We start from the raw sequence: 17538 nt of genomic DNA, 5'->3' as shown, positions 1-17538 counted from the left end.
TTTGATCTATGGCATTCAAGATTGGATTTGTTGTTTTAATCATGCATTCATAAAAAAATAAACTTTGATTTTAATCCATGGCACTCAAGAGTGATTTTAGCAACATGCATTCAAAGACAAGTGATTAAACATTCAAGTTTTTTCCTTTGAGCATTCAAGATTGAGATTTTGTGTGTTGTTTTAAGAACTTTGAAGTGCTTTGTTTTAACCTTAGATCATTCAAGATTGTTTTGGACTCAAAAGTGAAAATGACTCTTTGGAATTTGTTTTTCATTCAAGATTTTGTGTTCTAGTTTGCATGTTTTAAGCCCAAAAATGATATTCCTAGATTGTTTTGATGCATGAAAAACCTAAGAAACATTCAAGATTTTGCAACAAGACATTTGTTTGGAACAAATAACAAAAGTTTTAGGACTCTTAGTTTTCATGAGATTTTTAAAAAAACTTAAAAATATTTTCAAATGAGGTTCATTTTATCCTTGATTGATGCTTTAAGTTTGATTTAGATTTTAGTGTGCACTTAGTGTTGATTTTGAACCTTTTGAAATGGAAACTTGAAGTTCTTTTTAAATTCTCAAAAATGAAGTGTTCCTAACTTTGCATGAATGCATCTAAAACCTTGATGTTGCAAGGATGCAAATGATTGGATTGGTTTAGTTTCACTTGTTAAAAGATTTTTTCTTTTTTGCAAATTTTTAATTTTTTAATGGATTTAAGTATGATTTGGGGGTTCATTTTAAGCACTAAAAAGAAGTGTGTTTGATTTTGCTTCCTTAAAAAAAAATGGCCAAGATCTCCCACAAGAAGAAGAAGAAGTAGATGGAATAAGAAGAATATAGACAAGAAGAGGAAGAAGAATTCCAAGTGCTTTGTCCACCTATAAGCTTGAAAAATCTGCAAATACTATGAGATAGACTATGCATTCCTTTGTCTTCTTCATGCTCATGTGGACCTACAAACCAATTCATACAAACCTACCAATCACAAAAACAAGTAAAATTAGCCAAAATCAACAAATAACATACAAAACTTGACTAAAAAAGCTAATGAAGATGACCCATGCGGGGTCCCACCGGGCGTGCCAAAATGTATATGAGCAATGTTAGTATGCTAATAGAAACCAAATTTAAATAAAGCTTCTACAAACTAAACACAATTCATAAACTTCAAGATAGACTAAGATGAGCTCTCAATTGAGAATATGAGCCATTAATGGACTCTCTCAATAAGAAGCTCTCTTGTTGAGTAGCTTTATCTAAATGGATAGGATGTATGCTCAATATGCTTCCAAAGGCTTCAATGGATGATTGTGGATTTTTGGTGTGGATAGATGGCTTTAGTATGGATTTGGCTCTCAAAATAGCATTATAACTTTACTTCATGGATTGTGTTATTTTGCAAAGGGGAAGGATCCAATTTATAGGCAAGAGGCTTGAGGGATTGAGGGCTAAGATGCAAGGATGGAAAAAAGCTCATGGAGGGCTCAGATTGCATGAGAAGAGAGCACATGGATTGTGCTTCCTTATAGCCAATCAAGGAGTGGCACATGTCACATGGTGAGAGGATGGAGGAAAGGGGAAGGATGAGTCAACAAAGGAGGCTCAAGGGATAAAATCTTCATAAAGACCCTCATAATGACTTGTAAGAGCAATAAAAGGGCTTGTAAGAGTCATTTATGACCTAGTGGACTTCATAAAGTTTTATGGTTGAGATATTTTGAGGGTGATGAGAGCAATTTTGACTTGTACTTGATTAGGAAGGTTTTAAGCTTGTTTAGGCTTGTGAAAATGATTAGAGGATGGATTAGGATGGTTTAGGATTAGCTTAGGGATAGGCAAGTGGATGGCATTTAATGAGGGTGGGTGAAGGAGGAGATATTTGTTAACTTTGGCTTGGGTTAGTAAGTCTTAACCCATGTTTAGGGAATGTGACATGGTTAGGAGGGGATTAGGATTAGGTTTAAAGACATCTTCTAGAAGAGTCTAGACTTTGGATGAGGATAAAGACTTTCTAGAATAGTCTAGAATTTCCTAGGATGAGGATGAAGACTTTCTAGAAGAGTCTAGAACTTCTTAGGATGAGGATAAATTAGATTTTTAGGAAATAAATAAAGTTTTATTTATTTCAAGGGTTTGGGTTGAGGAGATATTTATTAAAACTTTTTTAATAAACATGAGGATTAATATTTAATCTTAATTAAATATTTTGAGTTGGGATTAGGGGTAGGAAATGATGGGACTTGCCTTTAATTAAAATTAAAGAAGGATTAGAAGATTTTGGAAGAGGTTAGTGGTCTTAAGGAAATTGGCCAAGATTTGGGCAAAAAATAAATTTTTTATTTATTTTGGGTTTTTTGGTCAATTTATTAATTAAATAATTAATAAATAAGGAAATAATGTTTAAATAAGATTTAAACATTTTTGGGAGGGATTTCTTAATTAAATATTTTTAATTAAGATAAAGGGATTTAATGGCATAAAAATTAATTAATTAATTAATTAATTAATAAATGATGATGTCATCAGGAATTTTTTAGAAAATAAAAATACTTTATTTTTTAAAGGTTTTTTTAGGTGTCTACAATTTCTACTTCCACTACTTGTTGTTGTTGTTGTTAGAACTTTTCCCTCCTTGACTTGATTGGTGCTCATCACTAGCCACTAATGCTTTGGTCTTTGATGTCATGAGAAGTCCCAAATCTATCAAGTAAGCATCAAATGTAGGCTTCTGGTAAGAACTTCCTATGGTCAACCTATGAGTATTATAACTCAAAAAAATTGAAGCACATTCTGAAGGTAGCCTCTTCAAGATGTGATGAATCAACTTGTCATCCTTCATGGGATTTCCACAATCTTTAAGTAGTGCCCTATACTCATTTGCTTTGGTGATGTAATCCTGATTTGTGTCAAAGTTCTTTAGATCCAAGAGAAGTAGATTGTCCTCAATCTAAAATCCTTTTTCCTCATCCACCTTACCATACAATGATTCAAGTTTATCCCATGCAGGTTTGGATTCCTTGAAACTGGAAATGTGGAAGAAGAGATCTCTATGTACACAAATCCTGATAATTCCTAAAGCCTATTGGTCTTATTTTTTCCAATCAATGAGTTCTGTAGCATCAGTGGGTTTAGGTATTGTACCATCAACATAAAAACTATAACATTTTTTCATTAATCTACTCCATGCAATATCTTTCCATGTAGAATAATTATGTGAAGTTAGAAGTGGACATTTAGGTGAACCCACAATGTAGAAAAGTAAAAGAGCACACAAGAGAGACACAAAACACAACACCCCCCCCCCCCCACTTTTCACTCAATCAAAAGACCCCCACAAAAAAGATGCTTTTGGCACTTTATATGTAGTGTGTGTACACTAGGCCACTTGTCAAAATGAACAAAGTGGACTTCTGATTTTTCTTTTTACAACTACCTTTTGAGGCCCAAATCTATCACTAAGCACTATAGCTTAGATGTACAACAATTCTAAAAAGCAATCAAAGCAGTACAATGCAGAAAAAGCCCTAGTTCTAAAAGTGATATTTTTGTCTGCACAACCCTAGAATCTAATAGCAGATCTAGAAAGTAGACAAAAAATAACACACTTTCAAAAAAATGGAACCTATTTTTGTGCCTAGATGAGCCCGTACGAAGCGTTTGAAGTTGCAAATTGCAATATTGAATAGGTAAAGTCACCAAAAAATGCAATTTCTGAAAAATCCTTGCACCAAAACTAGAAAAGAACACCACAACTAAAAAGTTCAGGAAATTCTACCCAATTTCAAAAATAATCACACCTGATTTGGAGTATGGACGACTGAGTTATGGCCTCGCAAAGTTAGGCTACCAAATCAAAAAGCGATCTAGAGAGGGGTCTGGAAGGAAAACTGTGAGCTTAAATTTGACGGTCAAACGATCATTGTAATAGTTATAAATTGCCTAAAAATGACGATCAAACGACTGTCAATTTTAATGTCGTGTCTGGCTGACATCAGCAAAAAACAATTGTCGGGTGATGTGGTAGCTGATTGGGATGTATGGCCGGTGACATGGAAAAGGTACAAATTATAGTTTGAGAGGTCACATGGCAGTATGAAATCCAACGTGTATGTATGGCTGGTCTTCGTTGGTGGATGAGGTGGCTAGAGTCCTGCATGTCTACTGATGTGGATGAACAGTACGATGACTGTGTTAGCGTATATGGCAGGTGAGCCATGTGTTTGGTGATAGGGCTTGTGCTAAGTTAGCGTGTTCACATGTTGACAAGATGTGATGATGTGGTCATGTGTACAAGTGACTAGGAGTCTATAGTGGGTCCAATGTCATGTGGGATGAACTATCAAAGTAGGTTGCACGCGTGGCAGAGGTCTGTAGGTTTCCGTTACTGTGAACTTTCCATAGGTGAGGATAAGTTTTGCTAGAGAAACAACGATGACTAGTAGGTCAATGTTGTTGATGAAGAATTCACAGTTGCCAGAATCTTCAAGGCGGTGCCAACAAGAAATAGTCTGTTGATGCGCCAAAAAAGTTGCAGTAGTGAGTTTGAAAATGGCAGGTGGCCGTGTTGGAAAACACAGTCGCTGGTGGTTGGGCTGGTGATCAGAAAGGTTACCAACAGTGGGGCTAATATAATTAGTCCCACATGTAATAGATTGTGTGAGCAAAACTGTTTAAAATCTTGAACCCCACGGAGTTTACAATAACAAGCCATAGGTTGTATAGAAATTTGGTCTGCCAGAATGTTATATGGATGCCGAAAATTGTAGTGTCCAATGCTAGATTTAAGAAAATATTCCCATCGATAATAAAGGAATATTCTGTAGAATATTCAGGGTGCAGGGCTGGGGTGTGACTGCCCAGTACCTGTGCCAAAAAAAAAATTTCTTTGCTGCCTATAGGGTAAAATTTATTTTAAAAAAATATAGTAAAAAATGCAGAGAAAAAAAGTTCCAGATCTGAATAAAAAATCAATTAGATTTACAAAATGACCATACTCGAGCTGCAAATTGGGGGCTCTGGGTGCCGATTTGCAAATTTTTTTGCCTCACGATCAACTTTGGCCTAGAGTAGGTAACTTTATAGCTAATTTGCATTGAATTGATGTTCTGGATGCAATGGCGATTTCCATTCTAGCTCTAGACACTCCCAATTTTTGCAGTACTCTGAATTTAGGCCGAGGTGTTGAAGCAACAATGGTCTCGAACGGCTATGTGAAGAGAAAATCTCCAAGCTCTGATACCATGTAAGAATTTTCCTTAGGGAAAAATTCACCCAAGAACTAAGAACCCAAACACAAGCACAACTGTAGACCAGAAAGGAGTATGATCAAAATAACAATGTATTCAAATCAATATGCATGAAAGTACACTAGGAGTACCTGTATATAAAGGCCTCTGAGATACATCTAGAATACCTAAGAATCAGCTACATGATAAGTCATACAATCAGGCACATGTCCACCAGATATGAGTTATCCTCCATTAAGCACAGAAGTAAGTGCGATGATGAGAGGATAAGCCTACAAAAGTGTATCATGCAAATCAGTGTTGTAGACAACATGTGCTAAAAAGGGAGTGCGAATAACTATGTTGTCTACGTGACAATTTAGTGAATGATGCAAACTCTAGTGTTGTAGACACCATGTGTTGAATTAGAGTTGCATACTTCTGTGTTGTCAACATGAAAACTCATAAAGGTGCACAAACTCCTAAGTGTCTCACAAAATAAATAATAAAATAATGCAATATAATAAAATAATGCATTAACCAAAGTAAACTTAAGTAAGTGTAAATAGTAAATACATATTTACACCAACAGGGATAATCCCTTAACATTGTGCTTTTAACAGACCTTTTGTAAATCTCTTAATCGAGTCCTTACTTTATTGTAAGTGTAAAATCCTCTCACAAGGTAAGACCTAACAGTCTTAACAACCTTTAACAAGGCAGACCCCTCATAGGGTAGATCATCATAAGTGATAATTTTTTTAACCTTAATAGGTTTAACTTTATTACTACAATAGTGAAGATTTGTGGGTGTATCCCCACCCCAATTTTACCTTCACGTTGGAGGGTTTTTGGGTAATCAAATCTTTGTGTTATGTGTTTACATTTCATGCATGTGATTGATAGTTAGATCTAGAAGTTACAACATTTGATTTTACAAGTTATGTTATGCATGAATAAGATATGAGATGAAAAATGTGGTGAATACAAAAAAGTTTCTTTAAGGGAAAAAAGTTTTACAGATCCCGATTCACTCCCTTCTCTCAATATCTTGTTTCCCAATTAAGACTTCCAACAATTGGTATCAAAGCATTGGTTCTCTTGAGCAAGTGTAACAACTTTGGAGTTGAGATCTTGGAGATGAAGGCTTACAAATTGGGAAAGGTTATTGAGAATTAAGTGATTGACATCTAGCTCATACTGCAACAACTTGATATAGCAATATAGGAACTAAGGAAATCTCTGAAAAAGAGAAAGGATGTCGTCATTTAGCTAAATGACATAAATTATGAAGAAGTTGATACTAAAGGACTATTTGATACTAGAAATACAAAAGATAGTGATACAACAATTGTAGATCTACTTGAGAAGAACATTATCCTACATGAAGAAGTTAGAGGATTAAAGAGAGAACATGAAATTCAATTAGTAATGCTATGTGAAGTGATCAAACAAAATAAGAAATCTAAAGAAGACAAGGTTGTGGTTGAGGAAGAAAAAAGACAAATGACTATCAAACTTGAATAAAGGTCATCTGATGTACAAAAGCTTACAAACACCCAACTAGACATGATGAATCAACTAATTCTTATAAATCAAGAGTTAAATAAGAAGGGCATGGAAATAGAAAATGTGAGACCATAGACTAGATTACTGAGGAATGAATTGAATACTAAGAAAGAACTTTTGGAAAGCCCGAACAAGTCAAATGAAGCAATAAAGTATCTTGAAGAATTGATGAAATCATCTAGGTCATCTCAAAACACATTTGGATAAGAACATATAAATCAACATTCATCTACTAAAGAAGGAGAATTATCCAAGAGTGGAGAACTGAGAAATGCAAAGTCAAAAGGCAAACCTACATGCTATCATTGTGACAAACTTGGTCATACTACAAACATTTGCAAAAGCAAAAATGGTATGCAAAACCCTAAACCTAAGTTTACAGGTTATTGTTTTTACTTCAAGCAGCAATGACATCAAATACATAAGTCTAAATCAAGAATAAATAATACATCTATTGCACCTAGATTTTGAAGGTTATTGTTACAATTTTCATAAGTTTGGCCAAGAGCATATGAATGCAGATCATAGGAAAAATCTTACTCGACAAACCATAATGCATCTAAGAAATTTTGTTCTAACTATCATAAGATTGGACATGTGAATAAGAATTGTAGGAATTGAACACCAGTAACAAATGATAAACACAACAAAGGAAAAGACAAAGTGGATGTTAAACAAATTAAGAAGGAGATGAGTCAAACCTAGAAGAAAAAGGTGAAAGTTGGAGGCAACAAAACAAATGAAGTTGATGTCACCCTTTTTAATGGAGAAGGTGATTACACCTTCTCAAATTGATCAATAAAGGTATGCAAGGAAATGTATGTTGAAGTTGATGAAAGATCAACCCGAAAGCTCCCAAGAATCACCTGCATGCAAACACCTATCACAGAAAGAGAGAAGTAAAAATCTATGGAGGCTGGAATTGTCAGATTCATAGATGACACATTCTTGATGAGAAAAAAAGAGATTGCTATTAATCAAAAGTGAATTGGTTGTAATTAAAAAGAGAGATCGTCCTTATAAAGGAGATCAAAACTCTAAAAAGGTCTAACCTAGGTTTCATAATAATAATTAATAAAATAATTAATTATTATATGCCTAAGTTCTAGCTTTAAGTAGACTAGAGTTAATTAGGAAATATCTAATTACTCTAACACCCCCCCTTAAGATAAACTCATAGAGTAACTAACAACCTAGAAACTACTACTGAAAGTAGATTTGGGTCCCAAAAAACAAAGCCTGATGAACTACCCAAGCACAACCAAATCTTTGAAAAGAGGAGAAATAGAAAAAGCCACATGGGAAAAACTCTACTCCAAAAAGAGATGGAAAACACATTGAAAAGACTTGTGAAGTACTGAAGAAGCCTCCAAACTAGGGGATGTCCCAGAAGATAGGAATAAAATATGATCATGAAGAACACCACTAAAGCATGTAGAAGCAACAAAGCTCCATCAAAAGTAACTACATATATAAAGAACCTCCATTGAAATAGAACCTGATTGGAGGTAGAGAAGACTGTAACCTACATCGAATTAAGAGGCACACAAAGGAAAACAACTGAACATGAATATACAAATGGCATGGAAAAATAAAGCTTGAAGAGATGATCAATCAGACCAAGGAAGCATGAGAAAAAAAAGAAGAACCCCCCTAATGCAAACAAGGGTGAGGTGACATGCAACTAGAAAAGTGAGCCAAAAGAACTGCAAGTGAAGGAACCATGATTAAGATGTACAAAAGAGTGCATATGTGTGTACTGAGGTGATTAATCTTAGACACGTCATGAGGCTAATGTCATGAAAGGGACACTCACTAGACAAAGGAAGATGACAAGCAAAAGAAAAACATCTACTCGCCATGACAATTTAATCAGAGTAGTGCATGTACAATAAGGCACAAGATATGGTGAATCCCAAGAATACAATAATCTACATGAGTGTCCTTCGATGACACAACTTGAATTAGAAGGAAAAATAAAGCAACTATTGAAATGAAAATACAGATGGAATATGACACTTTATCTCAGTGCGTTTGCAAGAATGCATACAAATGATGTCTAAATAGACCAGAAGAGACATAAGACTAATATAATAGATAGTACACATTATGACAAATCATTTGAAGCAATGAAATCGATCTTCGAACCTAAAAAAATAAGATATCCACCAGAATGCAAAAAATGTAAAAGGCTGAATATAATGTGCCTGGAGCAAAATTTGGAAAAACAACCAACATCATTGGAAAAATCTTGGAAAGACCTTTCCAATGATATAAAAAATTCCCAAATCGGAGATTGCATGCTCAAGATGTCTCCTAGAGTGCAAACTTATACCCCTAACTTTGATAGCAAAAAAAGCCATAAAAGGCATCAAAACTAATAATCACCTATACCATTGTAATGTGCTTAGAACCAGCTTTTTGACAATATCTCATTTTTAGAAAACAGAGTCCATATGCCTGAGATATGAGAAAATAAGAAGGTAGGTCCAAACAGAGCTTGAAGGAAAACTTGTCGATGATGCAATGTGACATGGTACTGACATCAACAAGTGATGCGCCCAAATTTGATGGTCAAACAACTGTTGAGGCAAAAAATGCCTAAAAAATGACCCCTATTGGAGAAAAAATCCAGGCACCAGAATTAAGAGCTAGTGCTGGAAAAAAAACTAGTGGCCAAAACTCAAGTGGCTTTCAAGAGTACAGGGGCAGTCATACCAAGTCTGCAGTCCTGAGTTGTAGCTCGTGGTAGTTGTGACAAAGTCCACATGGGAAAAAATGCCTAAAGATAATAACATCACCCAAATAAAACATCACATCCAATGAAGATGGAGCGTGGGACCACAAAATAGCAAGGACAAGGAAGCCATGAGCACACAATGAAGATGAGTACGAGGTCATAAGTTCATTGATTGGTGAAAACCATAGAGCCCACATGGTAGACTAAGAATTCCACAAAGGTACATAGTACAAAGGAGTGAGCAAGCTTGAAATCAACCTTCACCATGCACCTCACAAAGTGCATGCCAACCAAGGAAAGACAAGCGCACACACAAGTTACTATACAAGGGCTTGGAAATATTTTTGGGAGCATACATAAAAAATGAGGCCTACGTGACTAGGCATAGGGGTAGAGGTAGGCCTAGCCTAGAAAAATGAACACCATAAAAACCACCTTTCAAGAGCCAAAACTATCCACACAAACAAAAAGCCTCCAAATGCACCTGATTAGCATGAAAAACACCCACTATGCATGCACATAAACAAAAACTCCCATTAACACCAAGTGCGAGGTCAACATTTAGCTGAGTCATCATGGAAATGTGGCAAAAGCTCCATTACAACTATCGACATGTTGAATCATCAAAATAAATTGTCAAAAAAACACCATTGAATGTTAGTAATCTTAGATTGGTTTTGACATATAAGTGACAATATACTTGAGTCATTTACTAAGTTCATGCCGAACAAGTAATGTATGCCAAGCATAAGATGCTAGATAGTATATGCTGAGTGAGAGCTATATAGTATATGCCAACTAAGTAGTAAGTGCTGAGTCACTCAAGTATCGAGAAGATAGTAAATGTTGAGTCATTCAGATACTGAGTGATTAGTGAATGTTGAGTCATTCAAAGGCTGAGTTACAACAAGATAGTGGATGCCGAGTATCAGACAATTCAAGTGTCGACTAAATAGTTTTTGGACATAGTTTTTTGTAATGGCACAAACTTCTATGTAAACTATTTTTGAGCTGACTTAAGGATTGTTTTGTGATTTTAGATGATAAGAAAAAATCTTTATTGAGGGTCCCTATTTAGTACATGTAACCAATTAGTTTAAGGGATGTTTTAAGCAGCAAAATGGGTGAATCACAATCGTTGATTCATAACTAACCCCAAGTCACCTAGGTCTTCTTAAGGAGGAAAAACCCTAAACTTTGTATGAATGTGGAAGGAGTGAAGAGAGAAGTTTGCATGTGCAAACAGAGCATTCATGGTGACTAAGGAATTGTGAATTGAGATACACTACAGAATCAGTTAGAGGAGAATAGAGAAAAGGAATTAGAGGATTAAAGAGATACATTTGATCAATGAGGATCAAGTACACATCAGGATTGAGGTGATATATTATTTAGTAGCAGAGTGCTAACCACAGGATCATTGCTGATACATTCTCGCATATGAATCAGTTAAATATCTTAAAAGAGTAGTCTTAACAAGCTATTGTAAATCCTTCAATAGGGTGGTTACTTCATTGTAAGTTAAAGTCCTTTAATTAGACACACTTCTAATAGGGTGTTGAAATTCTTTAATAGGGTAAGATCTAACAATCTTGTAAGCCTTTGATAGGGCAGACCTTTCATAGTGTAGATCATGTTTCATGATCAAACATTGTAACCTTCATTAGATACACTTTATTACTGTACTAGTGGAGATTGTAGGGCCCATTTACTGTTGCACAAAAATCCATGACTGTTAGTGAACATGAAACACCACATGATTAACCACCTATGGGTAGGGGAGTGCATCGCATCACCCAACAATCTCCCCCTCGATGCGCATACCAGGCGCTTACGTGGGTCGGGAAGGCACCAGAGAGATTTGAACCCATGACCAGGCCAAAACTAGGCTTTGATACCAATTGTAGGGCCCATTTACCGTTGCACCAAAAGCCATGACTATTAGTGAACATGAAACACCACATAATTAACCACCCGTGGGCAGGGAAGCGCATCGCATCACCCAACAGAGATTTGTGGGTGTCATCCCCACCCTAGTTTTACCTTCTCATTAGAGGGTTTCTGGGTAACCAAATATCTTGTGTCATACATGTGTTGAATGCTATTTGCTTTCATACTATGGATGAATATGTTTAGCTATCTATTTTAGTTTACAAGAAAATTGTGAGACATATGTGTGGTGAATGAATTTATGATTAAAGTTTTGAAGGACTAATTCACCCCCACCTCACCCTCCCCTCTTAGAGTTTACTTTCCCTATTGGATTTCCAACAATTGGTATTAGAGCATTGGTTCTCTGGAAACATAAGCTCTGTAGCTTTGAGGAAAGATCTTGAAGATGGAAGTCTACAAGTTTAGAAAGATTATTGATAATTAGGAGATTGAAATCCAACTTGCCCTGCATTAGTTAAATGAAGAAAGAAATGAGTTAAAGTCATAATTAAAGAGAAGGAAAGAGATAATTATTGAAGAGAATGATACACAATTCCAAGAGATTAACACTACTAAATTGTTTGTAGATGGAAACACAAGTGAATTTGATGTTGCATTTGTAGATCTGATGGAAAAGAATGGAGCCCTAACTAAAGAGGTCAGAAATCTCAAGATAGAACAAGAAGTCCAATTAGTATTGCTATGTGAGTTGACCGAGTAGGAAAAGAAAGCTGAAAAAGATAATGTCATGATTGAAAATGACAAAAGGATACTAACCAATAGATTGGAAGAGAAGACATGAGAGGTGAATATGATTGCTCTCATGCAACTAGACACATTGAATCAAATAATGATTGCCAATCATGAATTGAATGGAAAAGATATTTAAATTACAACATTAAAGTTGTAGAATGAATGACTGAGAAATGATCTGAAAAGAGAAAAATGATTTCCTAAAAGTTTCAATACACCTAGTGAAGCCATCAAGTATTTTGAGAAATTGATGAGATCTCCTAGATCTAACAGTGATAATATTGGATTGGGTTACACTAGTACTGAAGAAGGAGAATCATCCAAAAGTTGTGAACAAAGGAGAAACAATGGTAAGAACTACAAACCTACTTATCATAATTGTGGTAAGATAGATCATACACCAAATGCTTGTAGGAGCAAGACTACAAATCAAAATCCTAAGCAAGAGTTATGGGTCACTACCACTAGTGCAACAAGCAAGGATATCAGGCACATGAATGTAAGACCAAGACATCAAGCACAGAAAGATTTGAAGGTTACTGCTACAACTATAAGAAGTATGGACATAGAGCATATGAGTCTAGATCAAAGCCTAACTAGCCATCAAACAAGCAAGTTAAGGTAAACCATAATGGCAGATCCTAGAATTGGGATTACAATACAAGGTATAGTTGTCACTATTGTGAAGAGTATGGACATGTTGCTAAAAATTGCATTGGAATACATTTCAAAAGTAACTAAAAAAGATGGTTGAGTCAAACTAAATGTTTTAGCTATTTGAAGACTAGTTACATAAGCATAAATTGTCCAACAAGGTCAAAATCACCTAACATAATTCAATAAAGGCAAAGGAAAGATTGATGTTGAAGAGGTAAAAGTGCAGATGAAAAATACATAGAAGAAGAAGGAAGCTTGCAACACATCAAGTTCAGATGGGATCACTTTATCCAATGGATCAGGTGATCACACCATCCCCAACTAGGCAATTAAGAGGTATGAGTAAGACTGATATTTCAAAGTTAAATTATACATCAGTTCCAAGAAGTCAGTTCTAAAAGGATCATATATGCATGAAGAAAAATGCAAAGTATTGGTTAGAAATTAGAACGAATCTATGAGTTTTCATGTTGCTACTGAGCATGAAAAGTTTCATTGTGGTTACTAAGTGAAATTTAGTCATTGCTAAGCTATCGAAGGTGATAGTGGTGGCTGAGCTCATTGTGGTTACTAAGCATGGAAGGAATTATATGGAAGTTGAGTGTGTCTAAATTGTTATTCAAGCTGAGCTTACAGTTGTGTAAGAACTGAGCATTTATTATGAAGTTTTAAGGGCTATATCGTCAATTTTTGACTCATTTGCAATTATTCAAGATTCAAGAGAGCACAAAGAGCTAAAGGAAAATTGGAAAGAAGGATTCAAGAATTTTCAAACTAAATTTAACTGTGACTTGACACCAATCATTAGATTTTTCAAGGTATTTATCATGTGCTGAGCTACGTTTTTTGAATTTTTGCAAACCCTAGTTAGCTGGTATGGCATCTAGTTCTTCTGCTACTATGGTTGAGGAAAGGAAGTTTTGAATGTTCAATTGATAAGTAATGAGATCAAACAACCACATTTTTGGGCAATTCCTAACATTGCATATAAAGGAGACCCATTTGGTGCATTATCTATGATACCACCACAAGTTTTGATGATACAAGATGCAAAGTAATGCTACACTTGTAAGGTTGGAAGCATTGGAGACATGGAGATAAGAGAGTTGTATGGAAATTTTTGTGAGAATGGTGTATTGAAAGAAGAATTCAAGGTTGTAGAGAGAAAAGGGTTAACTCGTGCCCAAGATTTTCCAAACATGTTTAAAACATAATGGATTAAGATTGTTCTTAGTAGAATTCAGGACAACTCTATATGGTTGGAGGATGACCTTATATAAATATCAAAGAGGATCATTCATAGAGTGACATGGTATCCAACCCTAGATAGACCTAAGACAATGAGGAGAGATGCAAAAGAGGCAATTGAAAAGAATACAAGGGCACTATGGAACAAGAGAGGAATGACCATAGACACAATTTTTGATCCACTTATTGCATTTGTAGTGAGAATTATTGCAAATAATTTCTTTCAATCTAGCAAGTTAAATAGTGTACCATGTATGACTATGGATTTGGGTTACAAGATAGTAAAGAAAGATCATTCTTATGACCTTGCTGAGTTACAACTCCAACAATTATTAAAAAACTTGGGAGCCATAAGGAAAACAAAAAGTGCACAATGCAAATTTGGTTTAATACTTGTTTGTATATTTTTCTATGTGTAGAACACTTTTCCCACATTTGGGAAAGTAGCTTGGAAGACTAACAAATCAGTTGTAGTGCAAATTGATGGATTTATAGAACAACATGGATATAATTTTGAGTTTGTTATGACTAGCTACTTTGAAGACTTTAAGAAGTCAATGAAACAAAGACAAAGGATTCCAATATCACTAGTAGAGAAGCATTTCAATGATGTTTTTTTTCTAGGTGATGTTGATTTCACATATGTATTGTTCCAAGGGTGAGATGGCTTAGACCACTACCTTATGAGATTAATGTTGATGAGGCATATGCAACCATCATTGCTTTCCTAGCAAAAGTAGTAGATAAGGATGCTATTGCTTTTGGAAACTATGATGTAGCAAAGTCAAAGATCACAATGGATTTAAAGACAACTTCTGTGATGAGGAAAAAGAATAAACTTGTGAAGAAACTAAAAGAACAATTTAGTGAAGGGGCAGAAGGAGAAGAAGAAGAAGAAGATAATGAAGATAATAAAGATACAGCTGCCCAAGCACCACTTGCTCTCACATAGGTTCAAGGTGAAGATCAAGGAGAAGAGGAAGCATAAAATGATGAAGGTGCCAAGGGAGTAGAAGCCAACAAAGCACTTGTTTCCACAAAAGAAAAGAAGATAAAAGTAAAGAAGCCAACAACAAGAAAACCTAAAAGGGTTGTGAAACCAAAGCCTACAGTACGTGTTTCCAAGGCTAGCACTAGAGCTATTGCCAAGAAGACTCAAGAGGTTTGGAAGCCTAAATGAAAGAGAGCTAGTACAACTACACAAGGAGATGAAACTGAGTAGAAGCAAAGAAGGAAGTATATTGTCCTAGATGAATTAGATGAGGAGAGGAAAGAGTCAGATGCTAACAACCAACTCAAAGTGGCAAGTCTATAATGCCTACCCCTACTTGACTTTTCTATCGTAGTGTTAGATTCTTTTAGGTCAATTTTTTGATTATGTTTATAATTATCGGTACTTGGTTACTAGATTAGATTAGATGTATTTCATATGCAGTTTATATATGTGATGAGTTACTTAGTTATTTAAGGGGTTTATGATTATTTTGATAATGATAGATGTATGTTCATTCAATGATTTCAATTATCTCATGATGATTAGTAGATAGATTAATTATATGCGGTTTCTATGGGTACTTACCCCATACTTGCATGTGTATGGTGTACGTGTCTATTTTACTTTATGATTGATGTTCCTGATGTGGTTGAGGGAGGGAGTCATAGTCACCTTCTAGTTGGGATCTACACAATGTACCACTTCCTGACATTTCTTGTTTAGTTTAGAATATATGTGTTTGTACATGTGTGGATTTTATGTAGATTGCAGGTACTGGGTATCGACTTCCTTGAATTGCCAAGATGGGCATACCCTATCGCTGTATTTCAATGGTATAAGTGGGGAGATAACTCTTGAGTCCAAATCCTAAACCCTAAGCCAATTTTCCTAGAAAATAGGACAAATATTTGAGTTAGTTTCACCCATTTGAATTCATCAAGTGACATGAATTCATGACTTTGAACTTGGAGTTTGATTCTATTTTTTGTCTTCAATTGAGTTGTCGTATTTGCTTTTGTGGGTCTGTTGCAATTTCTTGTTATAATTAAATCAAATTAAAAGATATTTAATGATTTAATTTAATAGAATTTTAATGAATAAATTTGATATTTAATTATATTTAATTAATTGAGGAATTAATTAAATAAAAGAATTAAAATTAGGAGATTTTATTAAAGCTCTAATTTTGGTATTTTATATTTGTTTAATTTAATAATAATTTATTTAGGATTTTTATTTACTAATAAACTCTAAATAACATTATTAGTTAAAAGAAAAAAAGCAACAAATATGCGAAAAAAGGACACGATAATGGCAATAAGAGCAAAAACAAAACCTCTGAATATTGAAAATAAGATGGTTTGCACATTCAAGATAGAAGAAAACAAACACCCAACAAACTTGGCAAAAAATTTAAACCCTAGGACGCAGTTGCTAGGCATTCCCTCAAATCCTCTAATTTGGTCATCTTCATAATGCCTTGGCAAGAAAATTAATAAGTAGGAGGAACACAACATCGAACATCCTTCCTTTAGATTCACACTTGAATTGAAGATCATGGACTCCTTCTCAGCCCTAATCAAGCACAAAGTACAGAAGCATCCCACCATAATGCAGACAAAGCAAAAACAAGAAAAAAATAATTTATAATCAAGGGCTTTCAATCGAGAGAAAAATTTGAAACCAACTGAGCAGTTAGGTTTTTTGAGAGAAGGAACTCACAATGCAAATCATAGATTTCAAAACCAAATGGGATACAAAGAAAACCGGTCCATCTCAAGTTGCCCTAGATTACTTAAAAACAAGTAAGCTATCCACAAACCCCCAAATCGATAATTCCCCCAAATTTGTTGGCACTTCTACCCAAAAAGGCTTTCAACCTCACACCATTTGTTCCACTTTTAGCCTTGACAAACAAATCTTCTTTTTTAACCACACTAAATATGCATATCAAGATGGATTACCCTTATATACTCAACAATTAGGATTTCTCTCGAAACCTTAGGCTACATCCATTAATACCCATGAAGCCCCCTTGCAAAAGAAGGAAACTACAGTCATCAATCCCTTAGATTATCCCACTAACACATATATTCCCCCTGACCATAGGGAGGCTACCCCCAAGCTCCATACCACCCCTCCCTTTGTTTGCTTTATGACTCTCTCCCTTTTACTCACCCTAAAATAGAGGATCAATTCCTGATTATTAACAATTAGGATAGTGAGGATCACTGGCAAGAATGTCAAAATGTTAGTGTCTTCACATACTGGAATGGACCAATTCAAAAAATGATCAATCTCACTATCTGGTTAAAGGAATTCTACAAAAGTTAGGTAAGTATTTCTCACTACTCTGATAGATTGGTATATATACATTGTAGTGATGAGTGTGTTAAAAGATATTTTCTTTTTGTCCCTGTT

Source organism: Cupressus sempervirens, chromosome 2 (assembly GCF_028749045.1).
Source record: "Cupressus sempervirens isolate cs-2001-9-10 chromosome 2, ASM2874904v1, whole genome shotgun sequence".
In the NCBI taxonomy this organism is placed as follows: domain Eukaryota; kingdom Viridiplantae; phylum Streptophyta; class Pinopsida; order Cupressales; family Cupressaceae; genus Cupressus; species Cupressus sempervirens.
The sequence above is the reverse complement of the archived record's forward strand: the minus strand, read 5'-3'. Positions refer to the sequence as shown.